Source organism: Macaca thibetana, chromosome 10, assembly GCF_024542745.1.
Source record: "Macaca thibetana thibetana isolate TM-01 chromosome 10, ASM2454274v1, whole genome shotgun sequence".
Classification (NCBI taxonomy): domain Eukaryota; kingdom Metazoa; phylum Chordata; class Mammalia; order Primates; family Cercopithecidae; genus Macaca; species Macaca thibetana.
Genome location: NC_065587.1, coordinates 78,255,565 through 78,272,536, shown reverse-complemented (window position 1 = coordinate 78,272,536; position 16,972 = coordinate 78,255,565). Strand labels below are relative to the sequence as shown.

Sequence of the window (16,972 nt, the reverse complement as noted above, 5' to 3'; positions counted from 1 at the left end):
CCAATACTAGGTATATACCCAAAGGAATATAAATCATTTTCTTATAAAGATACATGTGAGTATATGTTTCTTACAGTGCTATCTATAATAGCAAAGACATGGGATCAACCCAAATACCCTTCAATGATAGACTGGATAAAGGAAGTGTGATATGTATACACCATGGAATACTACACAGCCATAAAAAGGAATGAGATCACGTCTTTTGCAGGGACATGGATGAAGCTGGAAGCCATCATCCTCAGCAAACTAACACAGGAACACAAAACCAAACACCACATGCTCTCACTCATAAGTGGGAGCTGAACAATGAGAACACATGGACACAGGGAGATAGGCCAGGAACACAACACACACTGGGGCTGTGGTGGGGGGAGGGAGAGCATCAGGATAAATTGATAATTCATGCAGGGCTTAATGCCTAGGTGAGGGGTTGATAGGTGCAGCAAGCCACTATGGCACATGTTTACCTATGTAATAAAACTGAACGTCCTACACATGTATCCTGGAACTTAAATTTTTTTGAAAAAAGTATTTATTGTTTCTCACAATTCTGCAAGTTGGCAGTTTGGCCTGTACTTGACCCATGTTTCTTCTAGCCTCATCAGGGCTCACTCACATCAGCTTCTGAGTTGGCTAGAAGCTGGCTGGCCTAGCATGGCCTCAGCCGGAAAGACTGGTCTCTGTTCCTTGTGTCTCTCATCATTCACCAGGCTAGTACAGACTTGTACACATGGTAACCAGGCAGGAGTCAAAGCTGCACAGCCTCTAGAAATGTAGAGTTGAATAAGCACAGCATCATCTCTGCTGTATTCCATTGGCCAGAGCTAAACCGAAAGTCAAGGGAAAGGGAAACAGACTCCATCTCCTGATGGGAGGAGTCGCAGGGTCACACTCCAAAGGACATGTATACAGACAGGAGAGGAGAATTGGAACCACTTTGGCATCAACCTACTCGAGTTTGGGTTTGACATTGTTAAGAAGGTGTCAGGACACCAAATGGCATGTGGCAGGATGTACTCATGTAAGTAACCTAGGATTTGTTCATGTAAACGGTCAGTGCTTGTTTTAGGAATTTAAAAGTGAAGGAAAGCATATACAAACCTCAGTTCACGCATATAATTTTGTCTCCCAGTAGGTAAGCACCCGTCAGATTGTTTTTCAATCAAGCCAGCTGCTTTGCACTTTGTAGGAGCTGTAGCTATCTGGATTAGCTGAGATATGGAGCTGAGACATAGAGAGAACCTTCAAAGCAACAGAATTTTGAAGCTATAAGGGTGCCAGGGAAACTCTCTCAGTACAGACAAGGACCATAGCCCCAGCAGGGGAAAGTGATTTGGTGAAGGCCTCATAGTTGCCACAGACGAAACTTGGACTAGAATCCAGATTGTCAGATTTATAATCCAGCACTCTCTCTCTGACACGGTGCTGATTTCATTTTCCCTGGAACATGTAAACCCCAGTTCAGCCACCAAGGGAACACAATCTATTCTTTGAGACTTTGCAACTAAGAGCATGCTCTGCAGCCAGCAGTATTAGCCTCACCTAAGAGCTTGTTAGAAATTCAGAATATTGAGCCCTGTACCAGACCTGCTCTCTTGGAGGCTGCTGTTTAAGGAGACGCCTGGGGCATTTATGTGCCAAGTAGGGTTTAATATGCACTGCATTAGGACACTGGTTTTCAACCTCAAATACTCAGTGGAATCGCCTGGGAGAGGTTTAAAACTACCACTGCCTAGTCTTTACCCCAGAGATTCTTATTTATTAAATATTTGCTCTTGGGTACAGTCTGGGCTAAAGGATTTTTGAAAGCTCCTCAAGCCACGATTTCTCTGTAGTCTATTTCTAAGATGCTGAAGACATTGGCAGCTTTTTATATGGTTTTTCTCTCTGTGCAGTGGAGTAGTATTTTCCTAAGGAGTAAACAGCCTTCAGAAGACCCTAGTTGATGAACCTGCTCCAGCATCCTGGGTCAGATGTAGGATCAAGGGATTTTAAAGTTGCTGACTATTTAAATATGTTTTCATAAGGGAGGAAGTTAAAGACCAGAAGTGGTCATTGAGAGGAATTTTTAAAAAATCAATTTTGTTTCCTAAGTGGGATAGCATTAATGTACAATGAAATTCCATATCATAAAGGTGTGGCAAATTATATAGTTCAACAGTGAATGCCAAGAAACATGTAAATCATGGAAGAAAGAAGAGACAGAAGGGAACGCAAATAGACTACAGGCCTTACACATGAACAAAATCAATAGTTAAACTATAAATTTGATTTTTTTTTAAGCCTCTGGGGAGTCCAGTTGAAACAGTTACTAGATTTCTATCAGCAGAAAAGGGGAGTGGGAAAAGCAGAATTTCCTGTAGGAGAGCCAAGCTTTCTAATTCTAATTTGTAAATAAATGTGTCATGAGGCCTTTCTAGGGAGACACTTAATGAAGTAGCGAACGATGTCTTCAAGAACATGCCTGGGCCAAAAACACCCCTGGATTTTATGTTTCTTGTAGTGTCTTTTGTTAAATCTGTGGTGTTTATGTGAAAACAACTGATAGAATACAGTTTTGGAAACAGGAAAGATAATGTTGTTTGAGTCTCTTCTGATGTGTTTTTATTGCTTTAAGATATAACTAAGCTTTATCTAAGATATAACTAAGAGAAGAGGAGCTTCAATTTGGCAAGGCAGCTTGGAGAGGAAAGAAGTGGATTATCTCTCTTTATTGGTACAAGGGTTCCTGCTGTTCTGTTAGTATCATTGAGGGAGTCAATGGGATTATTCGGTAAACTCTTTTCAGAGTCCTGCATTCTAGACTTAAACTTGCCCTCTTGGATAAACACATGGGATAATTATACTCCATCATTCAGTCACAGAATGCATTCTAGGAGCATAATGTCCAGAGGTGCCCTTGGCGTTGTGAATCAATCATTTTTCCCTTTCTGTTTTGAATTACTGTTTCTTTTTCTATTAAATGAAAGAATGACCCTATTAATCTGGAGTTTAGGGGCTAGATTTTTTTTTTCTTCGATACCATCTCTCTCTCTCTCTCTCCATATATATATATACACACACACACACACACACACGTATATATACATACATACATACATATGTATATGTATATATATACATATATACACACACACATCTAAATACACCTATACATATATCTAAATGTATGTGTATATGTGTTTATATATATCAGTAAGCTCTCTCTCTGTAATAAATATATGATTTTATATATACACAAAGGGAATGGACTAATTTTAAAATCCCTATTGAGTTGAAATGGTTTGGGTCATGAAAAGGGGACCTTAGGAGTAAGGAGTAAATCAAAGGCAAATGGTTGTTGACCAAAATTAGGGCTGTCGAGGCAGAAGTTGATAAAAAAGGTTTATTGGAAGTCAAATGTGAGAACTGACCTGGGAAAACACACCAGCAAAGTTGGGAATGATCCAATGTCTGTTACAAGTTGGAATATTTTATAAGAAAGTTTGGGAGAAAGGAGAGGGACTCTCATATCAGAGTTGTCTTTTTTCATTGGAGGGTACAATACAGGGGTTATTGTCATTGTCTACAGATTGCATCATACAGGCTAACACATCTATGTGCAAAACAATCAGTGAAACTTCCTGATTCAGATACAAACCAGCAAAACTTCATAATTCAGAAACAAATCAGCATCCTTTTCAATGTCAGTAGGTTACACATTAATCAGTGTGTCAACAAGTAAAGGAACTCGGATACAATTCTTTACTCAGGGATAGGATGTTGCCAATGAATCACAAGACCTCCCCAAGGCAGACTAATTTGGAAGTCTGCAAATGTGACCTGCAGGTTGTCTTGGTCGACCCGTGCTGTCCAGACTTTAATGTACATATTAATTACCTGGAGATTTTGTTAAAATGCAGATTGTGATTCAGTAGATCTGGATGGGGCTGCAATTCTGCATTCCTAACAAACTTCCAGGTGATGGTTATGCTGCTGGCCTCAGGACCAAACTTTGAGTGGCCAGGAGAAGTTCTAGCAATATGGTTCCCAAACTTGGCTGCCCATTGGAATCCCCTGAAGAGCTGCAGAAATTACTGAACCCTAGAACCATGATCAGAGATGTAATTGGTCTGGGAAGAGACCTTGGCCTTCACCCTGATGATTCCAATGTGCATGACCAGGAGCCACTGCAATTGAAGCTGCCAGATGAAGCAGAACCTCTTACTGCCTTAGCCTGTCCTAGGGGTTATTAGAAATCCTCAAGGTGCATTCTTAAACCTTCCATTGGGTTTCAAAGGAACAAAATCTCTTAAATGTGAACACATTTCTTACCACGGAAAGAGAGAGAGAGAGATGTCCTTGGGATAAATGTCTCATTTTGCAAAAAGAAAAGACATGATTTGATTCTGTATATAGCTTATCTAAATGAAAGAAATGTTGCAGAGTTAGCGTTTCTGCTGTGCAAAAGGAAAGCACCTTAAGGAATCGCCACACTGTCTTCCACCATGGTTGAACTGAGTTGAATAATGAGAAAAAATGGACACAGGGAGGGGAACATCACACACTGGGGCCTGTCTGGGGGTGGGGGGCAAGAGGAGGGAGAGCACTGGGACAAATACCTAATGCACGTGGGGCTTAAAACCTAGATGTAACAAACCTGCATGTTCTGCAAATGTATCCCAGAACTTAAAGCAAAATTTTTTTAAAAAAAATTAAAAAATAAGAAACGGAAAGCACCATAGACTTGCAGGTTTCTCTGGGTAAGCCAAGTTAGTACATAGGGAGGCATCAGGCTCCACTGGTGAGACTGGTAAAGAGATTGAGGATAAAGGGAGCTTAACCTACCAACTCTTTTCTTTCTTTTGATACAGGATCTCACACTGTCGCTTAGGTTGGAGCACAGTGGTATGACTATAGCTGACTGAAAACTCCAACTCCGGGGCTCAAGGAATCCTTCCACCTCAGCCTCTTGAATAGCTGGGACCACAGGCACTTGCCACCATGCCCAGCTATTTTTTTTTCTTTGTAGAAATGAGATCTAGCTATGTTGCCCAGGCTGGTCTGGCAGTCCTGACCTCAAGCAGTCCTCCTGCCTCAGCCACACAAAATGCTTGGATAGCAGGTGTGAGCCACCTTGCCCAGCTCTGCCAACTCCTAATAGTATGAATAGCATCATTTCTTTGGCATTTGCTAAGAGTTACTGGAATATCTCAGCTGCAGGCTTGTATCTCTGATTGGGTCTAAGAGATGGGATTTGCTTCCCTTCTGACCCAGCCACCCACCCATAGCCACATCCCACAACACCCGTTCTCTCTCCCTTAGACCTTCAGTCTTTGACCTTGCTGCCTGCTCCTTACTTATCAGCACCCTCATTTAATAATCTCCTTTCAACTTAAACTGCATGGTTCATCCACATTCTAGTGCCCATTGCTACCTACCTACCTGCATGACAACTCCCTGGCAACCACCCATTCTGAATACATCCAATGTCCCACCTTTGCAGAAGCTGCCCATATTTACTGGAAAAGTCAAGCAATCTTTTGGTTTGGTGCAATTCCAGTGTATTTTGACAAAGGAATCATTTATGCGTAATAAGAGATACAAATCATAAATGTACAGTATGCCAAATTTGTGTGTATGTATGTATTTGTGTAACCACAACCAAGATCAAGATATAGAATATTTTCATCACCCAGAAAGTTCCCTTGGGCCCGATCCCAATAAGCACCTTTCCCCTAGGGGTAACTAGTATTCTGACTTTGATCACCAAAGAGAAATTAGTAATGAATGTCAAGGAATGTTTAGTAAAGCTGACTAAGGTACATGTGCTTGTTATTAAATGGATATTTCATGCATAGTGGTAGGGGTTCTGCTTCTAGTGTACCCATCACCAAAATGTTGAACATTGTACCCAACAGGTAATTTTTCAACCCTCATTCCTTATCCACCATCCTCCATCCCTGCTTTTAGAGTCCCCAGAGTCTATTCTCTCCATCTTTATGTCCATGATGACCTTAATATTTAATGGGGTTAGAAGTTTCAAATTTCTGAGACATATGGAAGACTTGGATTGCAACTTTTCTCCTCTAGTTTTTGCATAGGGCATACTTTTTTCTTGGCATCTAAGAACAGTCAATTTCTGAAATATGAAGTACAGTACATAGTTATAATACCAAATTTATATTTTAAAATGTTATTTGACTGCCTGCCGGTTTTATTTCCAGATTAACAAGTTTCTTAACATTTATTATGCCTCCAAGAGATAATTTCCACATTTGTAAAGATTGCTTGAAATGTCAGGTAAAACAACAACAACAACAGAAATTTAAATTTAGGACATGCAAAGGTAAATTTTTCGTGGCCAAATTTAAAATAAATATGCCTTATGCTATATTTAAAATAAATATGCCTCGTGATCTATGAGAAAGCAATTAATAGTGGCCCTTAACATTGCATATTAGCAATATTTAAAGCATAATTTAATCAGTTGGTTGATTTGGGGAGGTAGTTGCAATTGATATGTAGACTACATGTTTTATTAGTTATTAAATTTTTAAATGTCAAAATCTTGAGTAAACGCAATGTAACATTTCCTTTGTTACAGAGAAAGAATTTTCAGGTTGCATTAAAGACTAATTATTTCAAAGACCAGTCAACTTATTTTTCCCCAATTCCCATGAATTCTGAGTTTTAAGCACCCTTTTCTAAAAAACTTTGTTTCTGGAAATAGTTTATATTCTGCCCCCCATAGAATATACTTACATTTCTTTCATTGTATCTCAGAGAGTCTGGAGCTTGTCCTCCTGAGCTTTGACTGTCCTTTCTACTCCTGGGAGTTAAAGTTGAGGATGCTGACAGGGTGTTGTGGTTTTCACATTCTATAGAGAGGCAGCATTTGTAACAGGTAGGTGTGAACCTTGCTTTCAGACCTTCCACCTGCCGGCTGAGTGACACTTGGAAAGTTCCTTGGCCTCTCGGAGCCTCACTTTCCTCCTTCTTATAAAGGGATAATAATGCCATACATTGGAGTCATATTATGATGATTATATATGGGAAAAATACTTCTAATCATCTTGGCACACGACAAGTGTTTAATCCGTGGTAGTGACTAGAAACTCTGTTAAACCAATTTATGGATTGGTGGCAGTCATTTTATTCATCAGCTCACAAATTATTTAAAGTTCAGATCATATGGAGATGTCCCCCCATTTGGGCATGAGGGAGGAAATGATGGATTCTTGTTTATGCCCACAACACCTACTGTTGCCTAAGATGACCTTACCACCCAGCAGGAACTTGGCCAGTCTGCTTCTCAGATTGCTGTTCCAGAAAAGCTCATTTGCAAACAGTGTTGGGTTGTTTATTTGGGTTGTTTATTCTAGTCAATTGACTTGGCCAACAAACTGCATTTCTTCAGGAGTGGAGAGAACTGTATTTCATGTCCTCCTCTGTCACAGAACTGCAGACAGTAAACCAAGTGATGCCTGTGGTGCCATATGATGCTCTCCCTCTAAGAAAGCACATTCAGCTTTTGGGGAGGCTTCTTTTCTTTTTTTGGCACAGCCCATGAATCAAATACTAGAAGAGTTTTCCCTCCAAAGATGAGACCTGTATGTCTAGATCAGGGTGCAGCAAACTTTTTCTGTAAAGGACATGATAGTAAGTATTTTACACCTTGTAGGCCATATGGTCTCTCTTGCAACTCAACCCTACCATTGTGGTGCACAAATCTAGCCATACACTCACCATATGTAAATATTGACAAAAACAGGCAAAGGGCCATGAGCCACATAGCTTGCCAACTTCTGCTCTAGATCAATTCTGCTCAATGCAAATAAGATGCAAGCCACATATTTAATTTTACATTTCCTAGTAGCACATTAAAAACAATTCTTGGCTCATACCTGTAATCCCAGCACCTCAGGAGGCTGTTGCATGAGATCACTTGAGGCCAGGAGTTTGAGACCACCCTGGGCAACATAATGAGACCTCCTCTGTACAATTTTTTTTTAATCAATCAGACATTTTGGTACATGCCTGTATTCCTAGCTACCAAGAATAACTTGAGCCCAGGAGTTTGAAGCTATAGTGAGCTGTGATTGCACCACTATACACCAGCTTGGATGACAGAGCAAGACCTTGTCTTCAAAAAAATTTTTTGTAATATATTAAAACATCTTGATTTTTAAAGATAAAATGTTTTTAAGTCTTAGAATAGAAAGAGACAGATGCCTTACCTTTATGAGTAACCTAAATTTGCTGAGACCAGCCTAGCCAACATGGTGAAACCCCATCTCTACTAAAAATACAAAACTAACTGGTCATGGTGATACATATCTGTAATCCCAGCTACTTGAGAGGCTGAGGCAGGAGAATCGCTTGAACCTGGGAGGTAGAGGTTGCAGTGAGCCAAGATCACACCATTGCACTCCATCCTGGGCAACAAAAGTGAAACTCCATCTCAAAACAAACAAACAAAACAAACAAACAAAAACCCAGAAATTGGCTTTTTGGATTCCATGTGATTAAGATTATTACATAATTTGTTAAAAAGGGATTTTCTGATTAGAATCCCTTACCACTACCTCCACTCTGAAATATGTTGCCTGAATTCTCTATTTTCCAGTGATATGTGATTCTCAAATGTTCACCCAATTACCCCACCCACTGTTGTTACCAAATGAAAGATATATATAGAGAACTGAAAGAAAATACATGAAATATCTATTGATAATATCAAATGAAAATATTTATTGAAAATATCTAATGATATTACAAAATCCAAACAAGAGTTACCATTTCTTCCTACAAGGATCTAAGTAGATCAAATCTGTTTGTTGTGATTATGTTCCCTGATGTTTCCAGCTGCCTCTCTTAATAAAAACAAGGAAGCCGGTTCTTTACCAACAGGGTAAGAATTTAGATAGACAGTTTAAAAGTACATACATTCTTAGAGAATCTTGGTTTATACTTCAGTTGTGGAAATATTTAGCTTATTAACCTCCTGAGCTGTATTTACCCGAAAGACAAAATGAAACACATGTTTGAGGCACACAGAAGATATTGCTTTTGAAAAAGAGATGTGAGGTCCTATTAGGGCAAAGCTGTTAATTACACACTTCATTATTGTCAAGGTTAATACAGTCTGTGAGAGCAGAGGCACTTTTTCATCTCTTTTCGGGGAACAAGGGGAGACAGCTGTTTTCATGGACAGATCCATTATAGCTTATCACCAGCCAACAGCCTGCGGAAGGAGCACTATGAAATATGGCCACTGTCACTGGGAGCCTGAACAGATGCTGAGCTGGTCCAGGGTACAGTGAAAGACAATGAGCACCATGGCTTCAAACTCAAATAGGTTGGGTTGCATTGATTTTTAATGCCTGGAGGTTCCGTGGTATAAAATCCACCAATCCTCTTGCAGTTACTGTATTATTGATCTCTATAAAAATGCACAATTTTGCTTTAATAAACATCAGAGACAGATAATAATAACGAGTGGTTCTTCTGTTTGGAAGCCTGGTTAAACCGTGCTGGAAAATTCTGCATGTTTGAATTTTCATTATTACTGCTTTGCCACTTATGAGTCTATAAAGTGAAACCTGTATCAGCAAAACAAATACTGCCTTGGTTCTGATTTAACTGGTCTTCTTTTCTTTTACTTTTTTAGGTGGGGCAACAGTTTGTTTTTAACAAACATTTACATTTTGCAAGCCCCTGATTATTAACACCGAATTAATAGTTTTCATTGAAACAGAAGAGTGTGTGCTTTATTTAAAGTGTGATACATTTATACCATCAACAAACATTTTCAAATGTTAAATATGAAAATGAAATTCAAGAAAAGACTGTCTTAGGACATGCCTTAGTTTCTTTGCCCTTTTGTTTGTTTGGTTGGTTGGCTTTTAGATTTTGCTTTCATTTTTTTACTGTTGGTTGATTAAAATTTCTTCTTTCCAAATGTTTGTAACCACATCATATCTTTTGTAGTGTTCAGATTTTGTTCATCAATAACTCTAAGGCTTATAGCCTTATAGTAAGGGCATGAGGCTAAAAAACAGGTGTACCAAAATGTGAAATACATGAAAGTCATCATTTTGGTTAAGCTGAAGAAATGTTTCATCTTCATAGGGAATGAGAAAATGAACACGCAATTCCCAATGTATATATATAGTGTAAATATACTTAGTGCTATGTATGTATATATAGAACACAATACATATAGTACATTTAACACTATATTATATATAGTTAAGAAAATGCTTATTTAATACAATTATATATTTGTATGTATATACATATAATGCTGACTCTTCTTGTACAGAAAAGCATACTTCAGTCTAACTTTTTTATTATAAAGGTAACCCTGATTGTAGAAGATCTAGCAAATGCATTAACCCTATTGTATACACAGTGTAACCCTCAGACCAGCATCATCCTCATCACCTGAGAGCTTTTTGGAACTCTGGCATCCCAGGCCACACCTAGACCTACTGAATCAGAGTCTCCCTTTAACAAGATGCTTGGGTGATTTGTGTGCGCTTTAAAGTTTGAGAAGCACTGGACTAAAATATAAATCACCATTAGCCTTCCCACCCTGAGATGACAGCGGCTATCAACATTTTACTATATTTCTATCAACTTTTCTTTTCTATACCTATCTTTCCATTTAAATCTTGAAAGTCTAACTTGGTTAACTTTTCTGACTCATACATTACATTTTTAAGAAAAATAACTATAGAATGTTGATTATTAATTTGAAAGTATTCCACTTTTTAGATCTCGGAAGGAGTATTTATGTAACAATTGTAATTAATTTGAGATACATCTGTTTAAATTCAAGAAATATGTATTTTGTATCTAAAGTTACTAATAGTACTTTAAAGTCTCCCACATCAATTATCCCTTTTTTCCCACCATATAAAGCTAGATTTGTTTCTTCTAGCTGTTGTTTGTAGCTTCCTTTCTTCTTCATTTATTATCAACCTAAATTTAAAAGTAAAATTTACCACCGCCGCTCCCCATCCCACCCTAGCCAATAGTTAAGTGACTAGCACTTAAAGTACTTTGTATATGTCAGGAATCATGCCAAGTTTTTTACACATATTACTGTGTTAAATAATCACATTAACCCTGTGAGGTAAGGATCTAGTCTCAATGATTTATGGATTAAGAGACAGTGGCTTAAAAAGATTAGATAACACTTAATATTACCTATCTCATAAGTGCTATAAGCCTAAGATACAAAATAATGATAATAAATACTACATTTTTAAGCAATGTTTCTTATAAATTGGTAGTCTTTATCGTTTCTTCTAAATAGCATTTAGCTCATAGCAGTATTAATATTTTCTCTGTATATGTGGTGACAAGTGCACAGAAACAGCAGGTCCCCATTTCTGAGGCCACACATTAATTTGTATGATGAAATAGTGACCCTCTATTCTCCTATAGAAATGTTAATGAACACACTTGGGAGACAAAAATCCCTATGAAATTGTTATTTATTCCTTTTGTTTATTAATTTCCTAAATATAAGATATTTATAGCACAATTAGTGACAGAAAAAGCTCTATTTAATAGGCCTTCATTATGTTGTTCTTAGTGGTTTAAAAATATTTATAGATAGTATAGGCCTAGACACATAGATACTATAGTTCTCTTTTTTATCCATCTACAGATATTTTAGGATAAATAGATGCCTCTTTTTGACATGTAAATTTTATTATTTCAGTATTTCTCAAAAATGAACTATTAGTTTAAAGTCTACCCAATCAACTCATGAATGAAATTGGAAGGGTTTTAGTGTAAAAATAGGGAGATTTAAGGGACCCAGAACTTTCAAAGGAGGTATTCAATAATGCTCTTATCTCAAAAGAATCACACAGGGAAGGTTTTTTTTCCTCCTAAATTATCTGTAGTGATAATTTACCTTGTAGTGAATTTCCAACACTAACAGTCTACCCCCCATCATAGCCAGTTGTTAATTTGTGAAGATGAACTAATAGGTTTTTTGGACATAAATTCCAAACAAATAATTGGGATACTAATTCTATATGAGCAGAGAGCCTTTCTTCTGTATTCACAATTGTCATCCCGACCCCAAAGATGGTAGCATCTTAAGGCATACAGATCACCTCTGAGCCTCAGTTGTCCAGTAAATGATGAGCTGGTGGTTATCTCTTTTTTCCCTCCCTCTAGTTACATCTATTGCTTCCTCCTAGATGTGCTTCATAGTTCTATTCTTCCAGAAACTTTCCCTAGACTTTTAGCTTTTCTCTGGTCGTTTTTAAAATAATCTTCATGCTTTTCCTAGCCTTCATTGATGAATGTGTCAAAATTTTCTAAATTCATATCATATTTACACATTTCTGTCATTGAGGGCATTAGGATGTTTTAAAATTGTTCTGTAGCCCCTCCTTCCATCTGCATCTACAATTCCAGGGGGAAGGGGATCACTAAATACCATCAAGTGATAATATCTCTATTACCAATAAGAGAACGGTTAATGAAATAGAGAATGAAATTAAATCACATAGCAAGTGTGTACTGAAATTGAAATTGGAATCTAGAATTATCCATATTCCGTACATTCAACAACTAATTTCTGAGAGTGGAGTGCATGATAAAAATATGCACCGCAATGACCAATGGCCAATTTGCTGGGTCATGATATCACACGCCAACATTGCATTGCTTACTGGTACTATTTTGTTTAGCTCAAAAGAGTCTAAAGCGTACCATAGAAAGAGACCTAGACTGGGGGAAAGGAGACTTGGGTTCAAATCCCAGGTTTGTTAAATATTGTTGGCAAAGTCAACTCCAGGTTTCAGGTTGTACTCAGTAAAAAGAAGAGGTGACCTAGACTCTTTCCGAAGTTCAGATGCTGGAAATGATTCCATAGTACCAGATTGAGTATTTTGTGTATTCAGAGATGGGAAGGCATGGGGGGCAGACAAGAAAAAATAATTGGAATATTGTTTAAGATGGATAGAATTTAAAGAAATAATATTTTTCTAGGATATAGAGTTAAAGGTAACATTGAATACGAAAAAATCTAATATAGTTAAGTATTGTTTATTAAGTTCAGAGAAAGTCTAGATAAGATAAGATTTTTGCTAAAGGACTACCTGAGTAGGTCCAGTGATTCAGAAGTCCCTTTAAGACCTTGGTGTCCCTCACACTCATTACCCATGTGGCACTTCTGTCAACACAAATGCCTGGGATTAAATATACCAGGAAGCTACTTTTGGAGGAACCATGAATTCCTGATAACATTTTGTTTGAGTAACCTGCCTTTTGTTCATAAAGAGAGAGAGTAGAAAATGTGCAAGAGTGTAATTTCTGTCCAAAAGGAAATACTTTTAGTTGATACACTGTGATATAAACAACCTGTTTCTGTTTTCTTTAAAAACAGTGCAAGACATTATTGAATAGGAAAGGAGGTCAGAGTTTAAATCCATAGAAGGTAGCAGAGCAGATGTCTAAGAGGGCTTGAAAGCCACCCTGAGAAAATAGAGAAGTGGTAAACAAGGCCAAGCGCGGCGGCTCATGCCTGTAATCCCAGCACTTTGGGAGGCCAAGGTGGGTGGATCATGAGGTCAGGAGTTTGAGACCAGTCTGACCAACACGGTGAAACCCTGTCTACTAAAAACACAAAAATTAGCCAGGCATGGTGGTGGGCACCTATAATCCCAGCTATTGGGGAGGCTGAGGCAGGAGAATTGCTTGAACCTGAGAGGTGGAGGTTGTAGTGAGCCAAGATCATACCACTGCACTCCAGCTTGGGTGACAGAGCAAGAGACTTTCTCAAAAAAAAAAAAAAAAGTGGTAAACAAGGAAGATACAACTGAAATGAAATAGGAAGCTGTTGAAGTAGACTTGATATTTTTAAGGCTGAGTTGTAGCCGTTTCTTCCTTTCCTCTGCCAAGACTGCTTATCTTTTCCTCTTCACAGTTATTGTTTCTCCCAAGTTAATCTGTGGGGTGAGCATGGAGGTTGTTCCTCTGAGGAAAGGTCCCAGGTTATATACATGATTCTTTCTTTCTCTAAGGGAGGCTCCAACAGAGCATCCCCTACTTTGGCAATCAATCCATCAGTTTATGCACCACCCTCAACAATGACTACATTCCATATAATGAATTCCACACTGTGGAATAAAAAAGGAATAGGCAAAGAAAAGAAAGAAACTAGGCTACTAGTTTGTGAACATTGACTATATTATGCTCAGTGAAAGAAGTCAAACTGAAAGGCTCCAGACTGTATGATTCCATCCATATGATATTCTGGAATAGACAAAACAATAAGGACAGAAAACAGATCAGTGATATCAAGGGTTTGGGGAGAGGGTAATGTTTGACAGAGGAAACTCAGGAGATATTTTTGCAGCTGGTGGCACTAATTTGTATGGCACTCTAACACTGAATGCACGATGCTTTGCACTTGTCTATACCCATAGAGCTTTGCAGCACAGAGAGTTAACTAATGTATGCAGTTTCAAAAAACAACAACAAAAAATAAACCAGAAGATCAGAGGATCCTGGGATAGAATGCAGAGTGTGACCAAAGAATCCAACAGCTACACATATATGACATAACCTCATTGAAGGGGGTGCAGGAAAGAAGACACTAACTTAAGGAACTTTGGAAACAGTGCTTTGAATGGAAACTCTAAGTGTAAAGTAATTTTAAAGAACTAGACGTAAACACTGTACTGGAGCTGACAAAGTTGTTTCTCATGGTAGAGTGGGTTAATCTGAAACTGCTGAACAGTTAGCACTGAATAAGCAAATGAATGGCAGATGGTTGGGTCCATGTTTTTTACTGTTACAGAGCGAAGTTACAGGTAAGTAACGAAATGGCTAGAATGAACTATGTGGTACTTGATCAGATTCAGAGACATTAATATGGATTTATGCTTAGGTTAATATAGATGCAGATGGACAGATATAATTATAGGTGTGTGAGTGTATTCATGAGTTAGTCTACAAACATATTATTTCGGAGCTCTGTTTGCTGAGGCCTGGCAGTGATACCCAGTAGCAATGAGTATTCCCGGAACCAAATCTTAATTTCTAATACTGTTGGGGTTCCTTGGAGAAATGCCTGATTTGGGGGGAAGGGCAGGGAAAATAAAAGATAAACCTGGAGCTTCTTGTAGTGACAGAAAGTCAGGAAGTGCTCGAAAAATAAAAGGAAGAGGGATTGTGAAAGGGACACAGCAGGCAGCCTGAGAGAACTCTCAGTGACAGAAGCTGGAACCACTTGAGCAGCAAGGCAAATAACATAGTTTTGGCTTATAACCCAAAGTATAAAATAAATAACCATGAGTCCATCCATCCTTATAGATAAATAGATAATTGAATAAGTAGGTAAATGGGAGCAAATAAGCAAGTCTGTGCAGAATAATTCCAACTACTTTATATAGATACCCCGCAACATACACACACACACCCCAGAAGACAGAGCTTAAATCCCTGCCCTTTGAGTAGAGGCTACACTTATTGACTTGTTCCCAAATAATACAATATATGGAAAGCTAAGGGAGGGGAGTGGGACTGTGTGTATAAGAAACCTGGCAAATACGACCTCACCCAGGTAGTCAGGGCTAACATCATCATTACTAAGTCATGTCGATGTTATGTACCCTGAACATCATGTGATGAAATGTGACTTTACTCTCTGGTCTTCCTCTTCAAACCAAATAACCTCTGTTTAAACATGGGAAAAACACAAGAAAACCCCAACTGAGGAACATTCTGCAAAATACCTGACCAGTACTCCTCAAAACTGTCAAGGTCATCAAAAAATAAGGAAAATCTGAGACACTGTCAGAGATCAGAGGAAACTCGGAAGACATAACAAATAAATGTAACGAGATATCCTGGATGGAACTCTGGAACGCTAGAAGAAAATTAATGAAATCTATAGGAACATGGAGTTTCCTTAATAGCAATGCAAGATATTAACAGAAGGGGAAACTGGATGAGAAGTCTATGAGAACTCTGTATTCTCTTTGCAACTTCTCTGTTAATCTAAAACTATTCTAGAACAAAAAATGTATTTGAAAGAAAAGGGTATAGAACAAAAGCACTAGTCCAGGACTCTTTGAGAGAAAAAAAAATAAAGCCTCTGTTTCACCATGGATAGATTTATAAAACATCAGCTCCAGGAAAACTTTGACTTCCTCCTCCAGTTTGAAGTCTTCTATTGTACCATCCAAGATGGTTTTGAACTTCTTGCTAGTTGCTCAAAGGTATTTTTCTCCTAAAATCCTGGAAGTCTGAAGTCACAACACTTTGTTCTTTGTTCTTTTATCCACCCCCATCATATTTTCCTGCGAATCCTGTCATTGTCAAGGAACAGCTGACGGTTTTGTAAGTGGTTTGCGATGTCTTTCGGTTCCTGGTATTCTTGTGTTATTTAGGTTCATTAAAGGGAACAATTTGTCACTAAGATCCAGGTGCAACCATCGTTACTAAGCCACCCAAAATTCAGCGATGATGTTACGCAGAAGTGTGGCCAGAGCAAACAAGCTGTATAGTATAAGTATATATACTTAATAAGAATATCACATTTCATCATAAATCACACAAATAATCTTCAGGCTGTTTCCTAATTACAGTTTCAAGAAGTGCCTTCCTCATCTATAAAATTTCATAACCTCAGTTATTATGTGTCTTCCATATAAGGGTAAAAAAATGTACACCCATTTCTAGTTATGTCAATACTTGGGCGACAATGCCTTCTGGTTTTGAAAATCATCTGAATAATGAATGTAAAACCGTAATAAATATTATTTTTTATTACCAAACAGTTATAGAGTGTTAAATTGTAATTATCAGCTCATCGATAGATGGTTGGGGCTTATTATTTAGGTAGAAGAAGCAGGGGGAAGGGATTTGCCTGTAAACTGGTAAATGAAACAGTGAGAGCCTATGTAGTCTCGTACATGGCTTTTTGGTGGTTAATTGATGTCTCTATTGA

The 16,972-nt window shown here is 38.1% G+C and overlaps 1 protein-coding gene across 3 annotated transcripts in view; it reads left to right on the top strand.

Annotated features, from left to right (window-relative positions):
* PAK5 (p21 (RAC1) activated kinase 5) overlaps positions 1-16,972 on the top strand; it is a 603,498-nt gene that overhangs the window by 541,991 nt on the left and 44,535 nt on the right. The gene's annotated exons all lie outside the window — the stretch shown is intronic.